The sequence below is a fragment of the Camelus dromedarius genome, unplaced genomic scaffold (assembly GCF_036321535.1).
Source record: "Camelus dromedarius isolate mCamDro1 unplaced genomic scaffold, mCamDro1.pat HAP1_SCAFFOLD_158, whole genome shotgun sequence".
In the NCBI taxonomy this organism is placed as follows: Eukaryota; Metazoa; Chordata; class Mammalia; order Artiodactyla; family Camelidae; genus Camelus; species Camelus dromedarius.
The window spans coordinates 1111113-1126676 of NW_026989827.1; positions in this window are offsets into that span (position 1 = coordinate 1111113).

Consider the following 15564-nt stretch of genomic DNA (forward strand, 5'->3'; position numbering starts at 1 on the left):
GGAGCTGAAATTAAACTACCTGGATGCTAATTTTTTTTTAAACAATATACTCAATTTCCCCTTCTAATACTTTATTGTTTCTCATACTGAGGCTCAACAGTTTTCCTAATATATATATTTGGTGGGGAGGGGGGCACAGCCCTGAATGCCTGCAGACAGCACCAACTGTATAAGATTAACCAGAGGTGGCCGTGGATGTTCTGTGACTTCAGCCACTGAGCACGAGAACCTGCTGTACTTCCAACTGTTCTGCCTCCATTATTGACAGCTCTGAAGGTCACTGCCTCTTGTAAAATTCTACAACATTACAGTTCATATATTTTTAAAAGTTATAAATTTGTGAAAGTCGTCTGCTGTTTGTGTAAAAAGAGGGGTACTTCCTTTTGCTCATTTCAGGCTAAACTAAGTCCAGAAGGACACACACACACACACACACACAGAGACACACGCAGTTCTGAGTGCCCCCAAGGAAAAGTTTGAAAGGCTTCGGGACAGTGGTGGCGCTCAAACCTTTGGAATTTTGAGCTCTATGAAAGCATCACTTATTCAGAAATTAAGCATTATAATTCTAGACAAAGAGAATCAGAATCACCCACAAGATACATACCAGAATTTTTTTAAAGAAAGTATCTTCCCTAAAATCCAATGATAATTCAAATATCCATGGAAAGAAAGTAGATCAGTAATATCAAGCAATAATTTCTACACTATTGCTGATTAGACTTCAGCCCCAACCAAAGAACATAGAAATAAGATCCCTGGAGATTAAGAGATGGAAATGAGGTATTAAAAAGCAAGAATATAAAAGAAGTAGCGGCCTTAAGGAAACCTGCTCATTTTCTTTGAAATAATTTCTTGGTTACAGGAACTCACTCGTGAGGATCTGGAAATGCATCAAGAGGAAATCTAGCAGGGAAAAGAAGCAGAAGCAGAAGCAGGTCTCAGTTTTCTCGGAGGCTGATCCTAAATGAAAAAACTTTCCTTGGCTTCCAGAATAGACAACCTGCATGGTTCCCTTAGCAGAAGAGTGAGGAGGAGAGAAAACCGAATGTGTTTGCAAATCATCCTTCACCAACCCTGTTGGAACACAGAATTTTGGTGTTAGGGGCACTGCCCGACCTATAAATATAAGAGAAGGAACAAGCTCTAATAAGGTTTTTGAGAGAAAAATGCTTTTAGCTTTAAACCTACTCTAGAAATCATGCTGAGAAATCATGGTAAGTGCCTGAGGTGTAACATTGCTGTTTACGTTACATAAAGGAATGCTTCCCCACATGTACCATTTTGGGAACGGAATATGTGTTGCAGCCTCCTTCACTTAGGTTTTTGGAAACCCAGAGTTTCTGGCCACGGGGAAACAGGCTAGTTACATATCAAAGGGGAGGCAAAAACTCCAGCGCGCTTTTCCATTGCAAACCGATTTTACTAGAGACCAGCTTTAAGAATCATGCTGAGAAAAGAGAGTGTTTCTACATGTCACTATACCTTTTATGACCGATGTAACAAAGCCTCTCAACATGATCACTTCTGACATCTCAATCTGTGTGGAAGCTGTTGTAAAACTAGATTTTTGGGTACACAGAGCTTCTGTCTTAGAGAATCTACAGTAATTATATATGTAAAGGGAGGCACAATCTCCAAAATTGTTATCCACAGGAAACGGCTTTAACTTTGAAACCGGCATCAGGAAACATTCTGAGAAATCAGAGAATGTGTCTCTAGAAGTCCTCTTGTATTTTATGATGGATGACACAATGCCTCTATACATGCTAAATTTTTAGGTCTGTATGCGTATGGAAGCCGCGTTTCCACTGGCTTGTTGGGAAACCAGAGTTTATGGCCAGGGGAAACTACACTGCTTTCATATATATGGGTATGTATTAGAACCAAATCGGTTTTCCAGTGCAAAAAAATTTCTTGGAAACCGGCTTTGAGAAACAGAGAAAACAGAGTAAGTGTTTCTGTATGTCAATTAACTTTAATACTGGATGATAGAACGCCTCAGAACATGGTGAATTCCCACATCAGTATGTGTGTTGGAGAAGTCCATCAAATAAATTTTTGTAAAACCAGAGTTACTGGTCAAGAGAAAATACATTACTTATATATCCCAGGGCAAGCACTACTGCAAAAGCATTTTAAAGAGCAAACAAGATTTACATGAAAACCGACCGTTGAATTCTTACAGAGAAATCAGAGAAGGTGTTATTAAAATACACTCTACCTATTAAATGGATAAAAGAACGTCCCACAACATGATGAAATATGAAAGAAAGTCTCTCCACATGCTAAGTTCTTAGAGATAAGTGTGTGTGAAACCCGTCCTTCACCTAGCTTGTTGGGAACACAAAAATTCTTTTCAGTTGCAAACACCTCTCCATACATATATATGGGGAGGTACTAGCTCCAACTCGGTTTTACAGTGAAAACTGCAGGAAGTTCAAACCGGCACTAGGAAACATACTGAGAATCCAGAGTAAAAGTTTATCCTGCAACCCGAACCTTTTGTGCTAGATGAACGAACGTCTCTCCCCATGCTCAGTTCTGAGAAATAAGGGTGTGTGAAAGCCGTCCTTCACCTAGCTAGTTGGGAACACAAAGTTTCTTTTCAGTTGCAAACTCCAATCCATAAATATATATGGGGAGGTACTAGCTCCAACTCGGTTTTAAGTGAAAACTGCAGGAACTTCAAACCGGCACTAGGAAACAGACTGAGAATCCAGAGTAAATGTTTATCCTGCAACCCGTTCCTTTTGTGCTAGATGAACGAACGTATCTCCACATACTCAGTTTTCAGAGATGATTGTGCGTGAAAGCCCTCCTTCACCTATGTTGTTGGGAACACAAAGTTTCTTTTCAATTGCAAACTACACACCATATATATATAAGGGTAAATACTGGCTCCAACTCGGTTTTACAGTGAAAAATTCAGGAAGTTCATACCGTCTTTAAGAAATACAGTAAGAAAGCAGTGTAAAAAATTAGACTTGTAACTAATTCCCTTTGTTCTAGATGAAGGATCTGCTCTCCCCATGCTCAGTTCTTTGATATAAATGTGTGTGAAAGCCGTACTTCACATTGCGTGTTGGAAACACAAAGATTCTTTTCAGTTGCAAACTACATTCCATACATTTTTATGGGTTGGTACGAGCTCCAGCTCGGTTTTACAGTGAAAACTTCAGGAAATTTAAACCGCAAGTAGGAAACAGACTGAGAATTCTGAGTAATAGTTTCTCCTGCAACCCATTCCATTTGTGCTTGATGAACGAACGTCTCTTTACATGCTCAGTTCTTAGAGATAACTTTGTGTGAAATCCGTCCTTCCACTAGCTTGTTGGGAACTCAAACTTTTTTTTAAGATGCAAACTACCCTCCATACATATATATGGGGAATTACATGCTGCAACTCGGTTTTACAGTGAAAACTGCAGGAACATCACAATGGCACTAGGAAACAGAAGGAGAAACCAGAGTAAAATTTTCACTGCAAACCGTTCATTTTTTGCTAGATGAAAGAACGTCTCTCCACATGCTCAGTTCTTAGAGATAAGTGTCTGTAAAATCCTCCCTTCAACTAGCTTGAAGGGAAAACATAGTTTCCTTTAAGTTGCATCTAAAATCCATACATATATATGGGGATGTACAAGCCCCACCTCGGTTTTACAGTGAAAACTGCAGGAACTACAAAGCGGCACTAGGAAACAGACTGAGAAACCAGAGTAAAATTTTCACTGCAAACCGTTCCGTTTGTGCTAGATGAAAGAATGTCTCTCCAGAATGTCATTTCTGACAACTAAGTGTGTGTGAAAGCCGTCCTTCACCTAGCTAGTTGGGAACACAAAGTTAATTTTCTGTTGCAAACTCCACTCCATACATATATATGGGGAGGTACTAGCTCCAACTCGGTTTTACAGTAAAAACTGCAGGAACTTCAAACCGGCACTAGGAAACAGACTGAGAAACGTGAGTAAAAGTTTCTCCTGCAACCCCTTCCCTTTGTGCTAGATGAACGAACGTCTCTCCAGATGCTCAGTTCTGAGAGTTAATTGTGTTTGAAAGGCGTCCTTCAACTAGCTTTTTGGGAACACAAAATTTCTTTTCAGTTGCAAAGTGCACTCCATACATATATATGGGGAGGTACTAGCTCTAACTCGGTTTTACAGTGAAAACTGCAGGAACTTCAAACCGGCACTAAGAAACAGAATGAGAAAGCAGAGTAAAAGTTTCCCCTGCAAACCGTTCCCTTTGTGCTAGATGAACGAACGTCTCTCCACATGCTGATTTCTGAGAAATAAGTGTGTGTGAAAGCCGTCCTTCACATAGCTTGTTGGGAACACAAAGTTACTTTTAATTTGCAAAGTCCACTCCATACATATATATGGGGAGGTACTAGCTCCAACTCGGTTTTACAGTGAAAACTGTAGGGACTTCAAACCGGCGCTAGGAAACAGACTGAGAATCCAGATAAACAGTTTCTCCTGAAACCCGTTCCCTTTGTGCTAGATGAACGAACGTCTCTCCACATGATCATTTCTGAGAGATAAGGGTGTGTGAAAAACGTACTTTACCTAGCTTGTTGGGAACACAAAGTTTCTTTTCAGTGGCAAACACCTCTCCATACATATATATGGGGAGGTACTAGCTGCAAATCGATTTTACAGTGAAAACTGCAGGAACTTCAAACAGGCACTAGGAAACACACTGAGAAACCAGAGTGAAGATTCTCCTGCATCCCGTTCCATTTGTGCTAGATGAACGAACGTCTCTCCACATGCTCAGTTCTGAGAGATAAGTGTGTGTGAAAGCCGTACTTCACATAGCTTGTTGGGAACACAAAGTTTCTTTTCAGTTGCAAAGTCCACTCCATACTTATATATGGGGAGGTACTAGCTCCAACTCGGTTTTACAGTGATATCTGCAGGAACTTCAAACCGGCCCTAGGAAACAGACTGAGAAACCAGAATAAAAGTTTCCCCTGCAAACCGTTCCCCTTGTGCTAGATGAACGAAAGTCTCTCTACATGCTCAGTTGTGAGAGATATGTGTATGTGAAAGCCGTCCTTCACCTAGCTTGTTGGGAACACACAGTTTCTTTTAAGTTGCAAACTACACACCATATATATATAAGGGTAAATACTAGCTCCAACTCGGTTTTACAGTGAAAAATGCAGGAAGGTCATACCGTCTCTAAGAAATACAGAAAGAAACCAGTGTAAAAAATTAGACTTGTAACAAATTCCCTTTGTTCTAGATGAAAGAACGGCTCTCCCCATGCTCAGTTCTTTGATATAAATGTGTGTGAATGTCGTACTTAACATTGCGTGTTGGAATCACAAAGTTTCTTTTCAGTTGCAAACTACATTCCATACATTTTTATGGGGTGGTACGAACTCCAGCTCGGTTTTACAGTGAAAAATTCAGGAACTTCAAACCGCAACTAGGAAACAGACTAAGAATTCTGAGTAATAGTTTCTCCTGCAACCCATTCCATTTGTGCTAGATGAACGAACGTCTCTTCACATGCTCAGTTCTTAGAGATAACTTTGTGTGAAATACGTCCTTCCCCTAGCTTGTTGGGAACCCAAACTTTCTTTTAAGATGCAAACTACCCTCCATACATATATATAGGTAATTACTAGCTGCAACTCGGTTTTACAGTGAATACTGCAGGAACATCAAACCGGCACTAGGAAACAAACGGAGAAACCAGAGTAAAATTTTCACTACAAACCGTTCATTATTTGCTAGATGAAAGAACGTCTCTCCACATGCACAGATCTTAGAGATAAGTGTCTGTAAAACCCGCCCTTCAACTAGCTTGCAGGGAAAACATAGTTTCCTTTAATTTGCAATCTAAAACCCATATATATATACAGGGAATGTACAAGCCCCACCTCGGTTTTACAGTGAAAACTGCAGGAACTTCAAAGCGGCACTAGAAAACAGACTTAGAAACCAGAGTAAAAGTTCCTACTGCAAACCGTTCCGTTTGGGCTAGATGAACGAACGTCTCTCCAGAATGTAATTTCTGACAAATAAGTGTGTGTGAAAGCCGTCCTTCACCTAGCTAGTTGGGAACACAAAGTTTATTTTCAGTTGCAAACTCCACTCCATACGTATAAATGGGGAGGTATTAGCTCCAACTCGGTTTTACAGTGAATACTGCAGGAACTTCCAACCGGCCCTAGGAAACAGACTGAGAAACCTGAGTAAAAGTTTCTCCTGCAACCAGTTCCCTTTGTGCTGGATCAACGAACGTCTCTCCACATGCTCAGTTCTGAGAGAAATTTGTGTGTGAAACCCGTCCTTCACATAGCTTGTTGGGAACACAAAGTTTCTTTTCAGTTTCAAAAACCTCTCCATACATAAATATGGGGAGGTACTAGCTCCAACTCAGTTATACAGTGAAAACTGCAGGAACTTCAAACCGGCACTAGGAAACAGACTGAGAAACCAGATTAAAAGTTTCTCCTGCAAAGCGTTCCATTTGTGCTAGATGAACGAACGTCTCTCCCCATGCTCAGTTCTGAAAGATAAATGTGTGTGAAAGCCGTCCTTCACCTAGCTTGTTGGGGACACAAAGATACTTTTCAGTTGCAAACACCTCTCCATACATAAATATGGGGAGGTACTAGCTCCAACTCGGTTATACAGTGAAAACTGCAGGAACTTCAAACCGGCGCTAGGAAACAGACTGAGAATCCAGAGTAAAAGTTTCTCCTGCAACCCGTTCCATTTGTGCTAGATAAACGAACGTCTCTCCACATACTCTGTTCTGAGAGATAAGGGTGTGTGAAAGACGTACTTTACCTAGCTTGTTGGGAACACAAAGTTTCTTTTCAGTGGCAAACACCTCTCCATAAATATATATGGGGAGGTACTAGCTGCAAATCGGTTTTACAGTGAAAAATGTAGGAACTTCAAACCGGCACTAGGAAACACACTGAGAAACCAGAGTGAAAGTTTCTCCTGCATCCCGTTCCATTTTTTCTAGATGAACGAACGTCTCTCTACATGCTCAGTTGTGAGAGATATTTGTGTGTGAAAGCCGCCCTTCACCTAGCTTGTTGGGAACACAAAGTTTCTTTTCAGTTGCAAACACCTCTCCATACATATATATGGGGAGGTACCAGCGACAACTCTGTTTTACAGTGAAAACTGCATAAACTTCAAACCGGCACTAGGAAAAAGACTGAGAAACCAGAATAATAGTTTCCCCTGCAACCCGTTACCTTTGTGCTAGATGAACGAACGTCTCTCCACATGCTCACTTCTGAGAGATAAGGGTGTGTGAAAGCAGTCCTTCAACTAGCTTGTTGGGAACACAAAGATTATTTTCAGTGGCAAACCCCAATCCATATATATATAAGGGTACGTACTAGCTCCATCTCTGTTTTACAGTGAACACTGCAGGAACTTCAAACCGGCACTAGGAAACAGACTGAAAATCCAGATTAAAAGTTTCTCCTGCAACCCGCTCCCTTTGTGCTAGATAAACGAACGTCTCTCCACATGCTCAGTTCTGAGAGATAAGGGTGTCTGAAAGCCGTACTTAACCTAGCTTGTTGGGAACACATAGTTTCTTTTCAGTGGCCAACACCACTCCATACATATTTATGGGGAGGTACTAGCCCCAAATCGGTTTTACAGTGAAAAATTCAGGAACTTCAAACAGGCACTAGGAAACAGACTGAGAAACCAGAGTGAAAGTTTCTCCAGCAACTCGTTCCATATGTGCTAGATGAACGAACGTCTCTCCACATGCTCAGTTCTGAGAGATAAGTGTGTGTGAAAGCCGTCCTTCAACTAGGTTGTTGTGAAAACAAACTTTCTGTTCAATTGCAAACTCCACTCCATACATATATATGGGGAGGTACTAGCTCCAACTCGGTTTTTCAGTGAAAACTGCAGGAACTTCCAACCGGCACTAGGAAACAGACTGAGATTCCAGAGTAAAAGTTTCTCCTGCAACCCTTTCCCTTTTTTCTAGATGAACGAACGTCTCTCCCCTTGCTCATTTCTGAGATTTGAGTGTGTGTGAAAGCCCTCCTTCACCTATGTTGTTGGGAACACAAAGTTTCTTTTCAATTGCAAACTACACACCATATATATATAAGTGTAAATACTGGCTCCAACTCGGATTTACAGTGAAAAATTCAGGAAGTTCATACCGTCTCTTAGAAATACAGTAAGAAACCAGTGTAAAAAATTAGACTTGTAACAAATTCCCTTTGTTCTATATGAACGATCTGCTCTCCCCATGCTCAGTTCTTTGATATAAATGTGTGTGAAATCCGTACTTCACATTGCGTGTTGGAAACACAAAGTTTCTTTTCAGTTGCAAACTACATTCCATACATTTTTATGGGTTGGTACGAGCTCCAGCTCGGTTTTACAGCGAAAATTTCAGGAACTTCAAACCGCAAGTAGGAAACAGACTGAGAATTCTGAGTAATAGTTTCTCCTGCAACCCATTCCATTTGTGCTAAATGAACGAACGTCTCTTCACATGCTCAGTTGTTAGAGATAACATTGTGTGAAATCCGTCCTTCCCCCAGCTTGTTGGGAACCCAAAATTTCTTTTAAGATGCAAACTACCCTCCATACATATATATGGGGAATTACTAGCTGTAACTCGGTTTTACAGTGAAAACTGCAGGAACATCAAACCGGCACTGGGAAACAGACGGAGAAACCAGAGTAAAATTTTCACTGCAAACCGTTCATTTTTGCTAGATGAAAGAACGTCTCTCCACATGCTCACTTCTTAGAGATAAGTGTCTGTAAAATCCTCCCTTCAACTAGCTTGCAGGGAAAACATAGTTTCCTTTAAGTTGCAATCTAAAATACATACATATATATGGGGATGTACAAGCCCCACCTCGGTTTTACAGTGAAAACTGCAGGAACTTCAAAGCGGCACTAGAAAACAGACTGAGAAACCAGAGTAAAAGTTTCTACTGCAAACCGTTCCGTTTGTGCTAGATGAACGAACGTCTCTCCAGAATGTCATTTCTGACAAATAAGTGTGTGTGAAAGCCGTCCTTCACCAAGCTAGTTGGGAACACAAAGTTTACTTTCAGTTGCAAACTCAACTCCATACATATATATGGGGATGTACTAGCTCCAACTCGGTTTTACAGTGAAAACTGCAGGAACTTCCAACCGGCACTAGGAAACAGACTGAGAATCCAGAGTAAAAGTTTCTCCTGCAACCCGTTCCCTTTGTGCTAGATGAACGAACGTCTCTCCCCATGCTCAGTTCTGAGAGATGAGTGTGTGTGAAAGCCCTCCTTCACATATGTTGTTGGGAACACAAAGATTCTTTTCAATTGCAAACTACACACCATAAATATATAAGGGTAAATACTAGCTCCAACTCGGTTTTACAGTGAAAAATTCAGGAAGGTCATACCGTCTCTAAGAAATACATTAAGAAACCAGTGTAAAAATTAGACTTGTAACATATTCCCTTTGTTCTAGAAAAACGAACGGCTCTCCCCATGCTCAGTTCTTTGATATAAATGTGTGTGAAAGCCGTACTTCCCATTGCGTATTGGAATCACAAAGTTTCTTTTCAGTTGCAAAATACATTGCATAAATTTTTATGGGGTGGTACGTGCTCCAGCTCGGTTTTACAGTGAAAAATTCAGGAACTTCAAACCGAAACTAGGAAACAGACTGAGAATTCTGAGTAATAGTTTCTCCTGCAACCCATTCCATTTGTGCTAGATGAACGAACGTCTCTTCACATGCTCAGTTCTTAGAGATATCTTTGTGTGAAATCCGTCCTTCCCCTAGCTTGTTGGGAACCCAAACTTTCTTTTAAGATGCAAACTACCCTCCATACATATATATGGGGAATTACTAGCTGTAACTCGGTTTTACAGTGAAAACTGCAGGAACATTAAACCGGAACTAGGAAACAAAACGGAGAAACCAGAGTAAAATTTTCACTGCAAAACGTTCATTATTTGCTAGATGAAAGAACGTCTCTCCACATGCTCAGTTCTTAGAGATAAGTGTCTGTAAAATCCGCCCTTCAACTAGCTTGCAGGGAAAACATAGTTTCCTTTTAGTTGCAATCTAAAATCCATACATATATATGGGGATGTACAAGCCCTACCTCGGTTTTACAGTGAAAACTGCGGAAACTTCAAAGCGGCACTAGAAAACAGACTGAGAAACCAGAGTAAAAGTTCCTACTGCAAACCGTTCCGTTTGTGCTAGATGAACGAACGTCTTACCAGAATGTCATTTCTGACAAATAAGTGTGTGTGAAAGCCGTACTTCACCTAGCTAGCTGGGAACACAAAGTTTATTTTCAGTTGCAAACTCCACTCCATATATATATGGGGAGGTACTAGCTCCAACTCGGTTTTACAGTGAAAACTGCAGGAACTTCCAACCGGCACTAGGAAACAGACTGAGAAACCTGAGTAAAAGTTTCTCCTGCAACCCGTTCCCTTTGTGCTAGATGAAGGAACGTCTCTCCACATGCTCAGTTCTGAGAGATAATTGTGTGTGAAAGCCGTACTTCACCTAGCTTGTTGGGAACACATAGTTTCTTTTCAGGTTCAAATACCTCTCCATACATATATATGGGGAGGTACAAGCTCCAACTCTGTTTTACAGTGAAAACTGCAGGAACTTCAAAACGCCACTAGGAAACAGACTGCGAAACCAGATTATAAGTTTCCCCTGCAACCCGTTCCCATTGTGCTACATGAACGAACGTCTCTTCCCATGCTCAGTTGTGAGAGATAAGTGTGTGTGAAAGCCGTCCTTCACCTAGCTTGTTGGGAACACAAAGATTCTTTTCAGTTGCAAACACCTCTCCATACATATATATGGGGAGGTACTAGCTCCAACTCGGTTTTACAGTGAAAACTGCAGGAACATCAATCCGGCACTAGGAAACAGACTGAGAATCCAGACTAAAAGTTTCCCATGCAACCCGTTCCATTTGTGCTAGATGAACGAACGTCTCTCCACATGCTCAGTTGTGAGATATAAGTGTGTGTGAAAGCCGAACTTCACCTAGTTTTTGGGAACACAATGTTTCTTTTCAGTTGCAAACTCCACTCCATACATATATATGGGGAGGTACTCGCTCCAAATCGGTTTTAGAGTGAAAACTGCAGGAACTTCAAACAGGCACTAAGAAACAGACTGAGAAACCAGAGTGAAATTTTCTCATGCAAACCGTTCCATTTGTGCTAGATGAACGAACGTCTCTCCACATGCTCAGTTCTGAGAGATAAGTGTGTGTGAAAGCCGTCCTTCACCTAGCTTGTTGGGAACACAAAGTTTCTTTTCAGTTGCAAACACCTCTCCATACATATATATGGGGAGGTACCAGCGACAACTCTGTTTTACAGTGAAAACTGCATAAACTTCAAACCGGCACTAGGAAAAAGACTGAGAAACCAGAATAATAGTTTCCCCTGCAACCCGTTACCTTTGTGCTAGATGAACGAACGTCTCTCCACATGCTCACTTCTGAGAGATAAGGGTGTGTGAAAGCAGTCCTTCACCTAGCTTGTTGGGAACACAAAGATTATTTTCAGTGGCAAACCACAATCCATATATATATAAGGGTACGTACTAGCTCCATCTCGGTTTTACAGTGAACACTGCAGGAACTTCAAACCGGCACTAGGAAACAGACTGGAAATCCAGATTAAAAGTTTCTCCTGCAACCCGTTAACTTTGTGCTAGATGAACGAACGTCTCTCCACATGCTCAGTTCTGAGAGATAAGGGTGTCTGAAAGCCGTACTTAACCTAGCTTGTTGGGAACACAAAGTTTCTTTTCAGTGGCCAACACCACTCCATACATATTTATGGGGAGGTACTAGCCCCAAATCGGTTTTACAGTGAAAACTTCAGGAACTTCAAACAGGCACTAGGAAACAGACTGAGAAACCAGAGTGAAAGTTTCTCCAGCAACTCGTTCCATATGTGCTAGATGAACGAAAGTCTCTCCACATGCTCTGTTCTGAGAGATAATGGTGTGTGAAAGCAGTCCTTCACGTAGCTTGTTGGGAATACAAAGTTTCTTTTCAGTTGCAAACACCTCTCCATACATATATATGGGGAGGTACCAGCGCCAACTCTGTTTTACAGTGAAAACTGCAGGAACTTCAAAGCGGCACAAGGAATCAGACGGAGAAACTAGAGTAAAATTTCACCTGCAACCCGTTCCCTTTTTGCTAGATGAACGAACGTCTCTCAACATGCTCAGTTCTGAGAGATAAGTGTGTGTGAAAGCCGTCCTTCAACTAGGTTGTTGTGAAAACAAACTTTCTGTTCAATTGCAAACTCCACTCCATACATATATATGGGGAGGTACTAGCTCCAACTCGGTTTTTCAGTGAAAACTGCAGGAACTTCCAACCGGCACTAGGAAACAGACTGAGATTCCAGAGTAAAAGTTTCTCCTGCAACCCTTTCCCTTTTTGCTAGATGAACGAACGTCTCTCCCCTTGCTCAGTTCTGAGATTTGAGTGTGTGTGAAAGCCCTCCTTCACCTATGTTGTTGGGAACACAAAGTTTCTTTTCAATTGCTAACTACACACCATATATATATAAGTGTAAATACTGGCTCCAACTCGGATTTACAGTGAAAAATTCAGGAAGTTCATACCGTCTCTAAGAAATACAGTAAGAAACCAGTGTAAAAAATTAGACTTGTAACAAATTCCCTTTGTTCTATATGAACGATGTGCTCTCCCCATGCTCAGTTCTTTGATATAAATGTGTGTGAAATCCGTACTTCACATTGCGTGTTGGAAACACAAAGTTTCTTTTCAGTTGCAAACTACATTCCATACATTTTTATGGGTTGGTACGAGCTCCAGCTCGGTTTTACAGCGAAAATTTCAGGAACTTCAAACCGCAAGTAGGAAACAGACTGAGAATTCTGAGTAATAGTTTCTCCTGCAACCCATTCCATTTGTGCTAAATGAACGAACGTCTCTTCACATGCTCAGTTGTTAGAGATAACATTGTGTGAAATCCGTCCTTCCCCCAGCTTGTTGGGAACCCAAAATTTCTTTTAAGATGCAAACTACCCTCCATACATATATATGGGGAATTACTAGCTGTAACTCGGTTTTACAGTGAAAACTGCAGGAACATCAAACCGGCACTGGGAAACAGACGGAGAAACCAGAGTAAAATTTTCACTGCAAACCGTTCATTTTTGCTAGATGAAAGAACGTCTCTCCACATGCTCACTTCTTAGAGATAAGTGTCTGTAAAATCCTCCCTTCAACTAGCTTGCAGGGAAAACATAGTTTCCTTTAAGTTGCAATCTAAAATACATACATATATATGGGGATGTACAAGCCCCACCTCGGTTTTACAGTGAAAACTGCAGGAACTTCAAAGCGGCACTAGAAAACAGACTGAGAAACCAGAGTAAAAGTTTCTACTGCAAACCGTTCCGTTTGTGCTAGATGAACGAACGTCTCTCCAGAATGTCATTTCTGACAAATAAGTGTGTGTGAAAGCCGTCCTTCACCAAGCTAGTTGGGAACACAAAGTTTACTTTCAGTTGCAAACTCAACTCCATACATATATATGGGGATGTACTAGCTCCAACTCGGTTTTACAGTGAAAACTGCAGGAACTTCCAACCGGCACTAGGAAACAGACTGAGAATCCAGAGTAAAAGTTTCTCCTGCAACCCGTTCCCTTTGTGCTAGATGAACGAACGTCTCTCCCCATGCTCAGTTCTGAGAGATGAGTGTGTGTGAAAGCCCTCCTTCACATATGTTGTTGGGAACACAAAGATTCTTTTCAATTGCAAACTACACACCATAAATATATAAGGGTAAATACTAGCTCCAACTCGGTTTTACAGTGAAAAATTCAGGAAGGTCATACCGTCTCTAAGAAATACATTAAGAAACCAGTGTAAAAATTAGACTTGTAACATATTCCCTTTGTTCTAGAAAAACGAACGGCTCTCCCCATGCTCAGTTCTTTGATATAAATGTGTGTGAAAGCCGTACTTCCCATTGCGTATTGGAATCACAAAGTTTCTTTTCAGTTGCAAAATACATTGCATAAATTTTTATGGGGTGGTACGTGCTCCAGCTCGGTTTTACAGTGAAAAATTCAGGAACTTCAAACCGAAACTAGGAAACAGACTGAGAATTCTGAGTAATAGTTTCTCCTGCAACCCATTCCATTTGTGCTAGATGAACGAACGTCTCTTCACATGCTCAGTTCTTAGAGATATCTTTGTGTGAAATCCGTCCTTCCCCTAGCTTGTTGGGAACCCAAACTTTCTTTTAAGATGCAAACTACCCTCCATACATATATATGGGGAATTACTAGCTGTAACTCGGTTTTACAGTGAAAACTGCAGGAACATTAAACCGGAACTAGGAAACAAAACGGAGAAACCAGAGTAAAATTTTCACTGCAAAACGTTCATTATTTGCTAGATGAAAGAACGTCTCTCCACATGCTCAGTTCTTAGAGATAAGTGTCTGTAAAATCCGCCCTTCAACTAGCTTGCAGGGAAAACATAGTTTCCTTTTAGTTGCAATCTAAAATCCATACATATATATGGGGATGTACAAGCCCTACCTCGGTTTTACAGTGAAAACTGCGGAAACTTCAAAGCGGCACTAGAAAACAGACTGAGAAACCAGAGTAAAAGTTCCTACTGCAAACCGTTCCGTTTGTGCTAGATGAACGAACGTCTTTCCAGAATGTCGTTTCTGACAAATAAGTGTGTGTGAAAGCCGTACTTCACCTAGCTAGCTGGGAACACAAAGTTTATTTTCAGTTGCAAACTCCACTCCATATATATATGGGGAGGTACTAGCTCCAACTCGGTTTTACAGTGAAAACTGCAGGAACTTCCAACCGGCACTAGGAAACAGACTGAGAAACCTGAGTAAAAGTTTCTCCTGCAACCCGTTCCCTTTGTGCTAGATGAAAGAACGTCTCTCCACATGCTCAGTTCTGAGAGATAATTGTGTGTGAAAGCCGTCCTTCACCTAGCTTGTTGGGAACACATAGTTTCTTTTCAGGTTCAAATACATCTCCATACATATATATGGGGAGGTACAAGCTCCAACTCTGTTTTACAGTGAAAACTGCAGGAACTTCAAACCGGCACTAGGAAACAGACTGCGAAACCAGATTATAAGTTTCTCCTGCAACCCGTTCCCATTGTGCTACATGAACGAACGTCTCTTCCCATGCTCAGTTGTGAGAGATAAGTGTGTGTGAAAGCCGTCCTTCACCTAGCTTGTTGGGAACACAAAGATTCTTTTCAGTTGCAAACACCTCTCCATACATATATATGGGGAGGTACTAGCTCCAACACGGTTTTACAGTGAAAACTGCAGGAACATCAATCCGGCACTAGGAAACAGACTGAGAATCCAGACTAAAAGTTTCCCCTGCAACCCGTTCCAATTGTGCTAGATGAACGAACGTCTCTCCACATGCTCAGTTGTGAGAGATAAGTGTGTGTGAAAGCCGAACTTCACCTAGTTTTTGGGAACACAATGTTTCTTTTCAGTTGCAAACTCCACTCC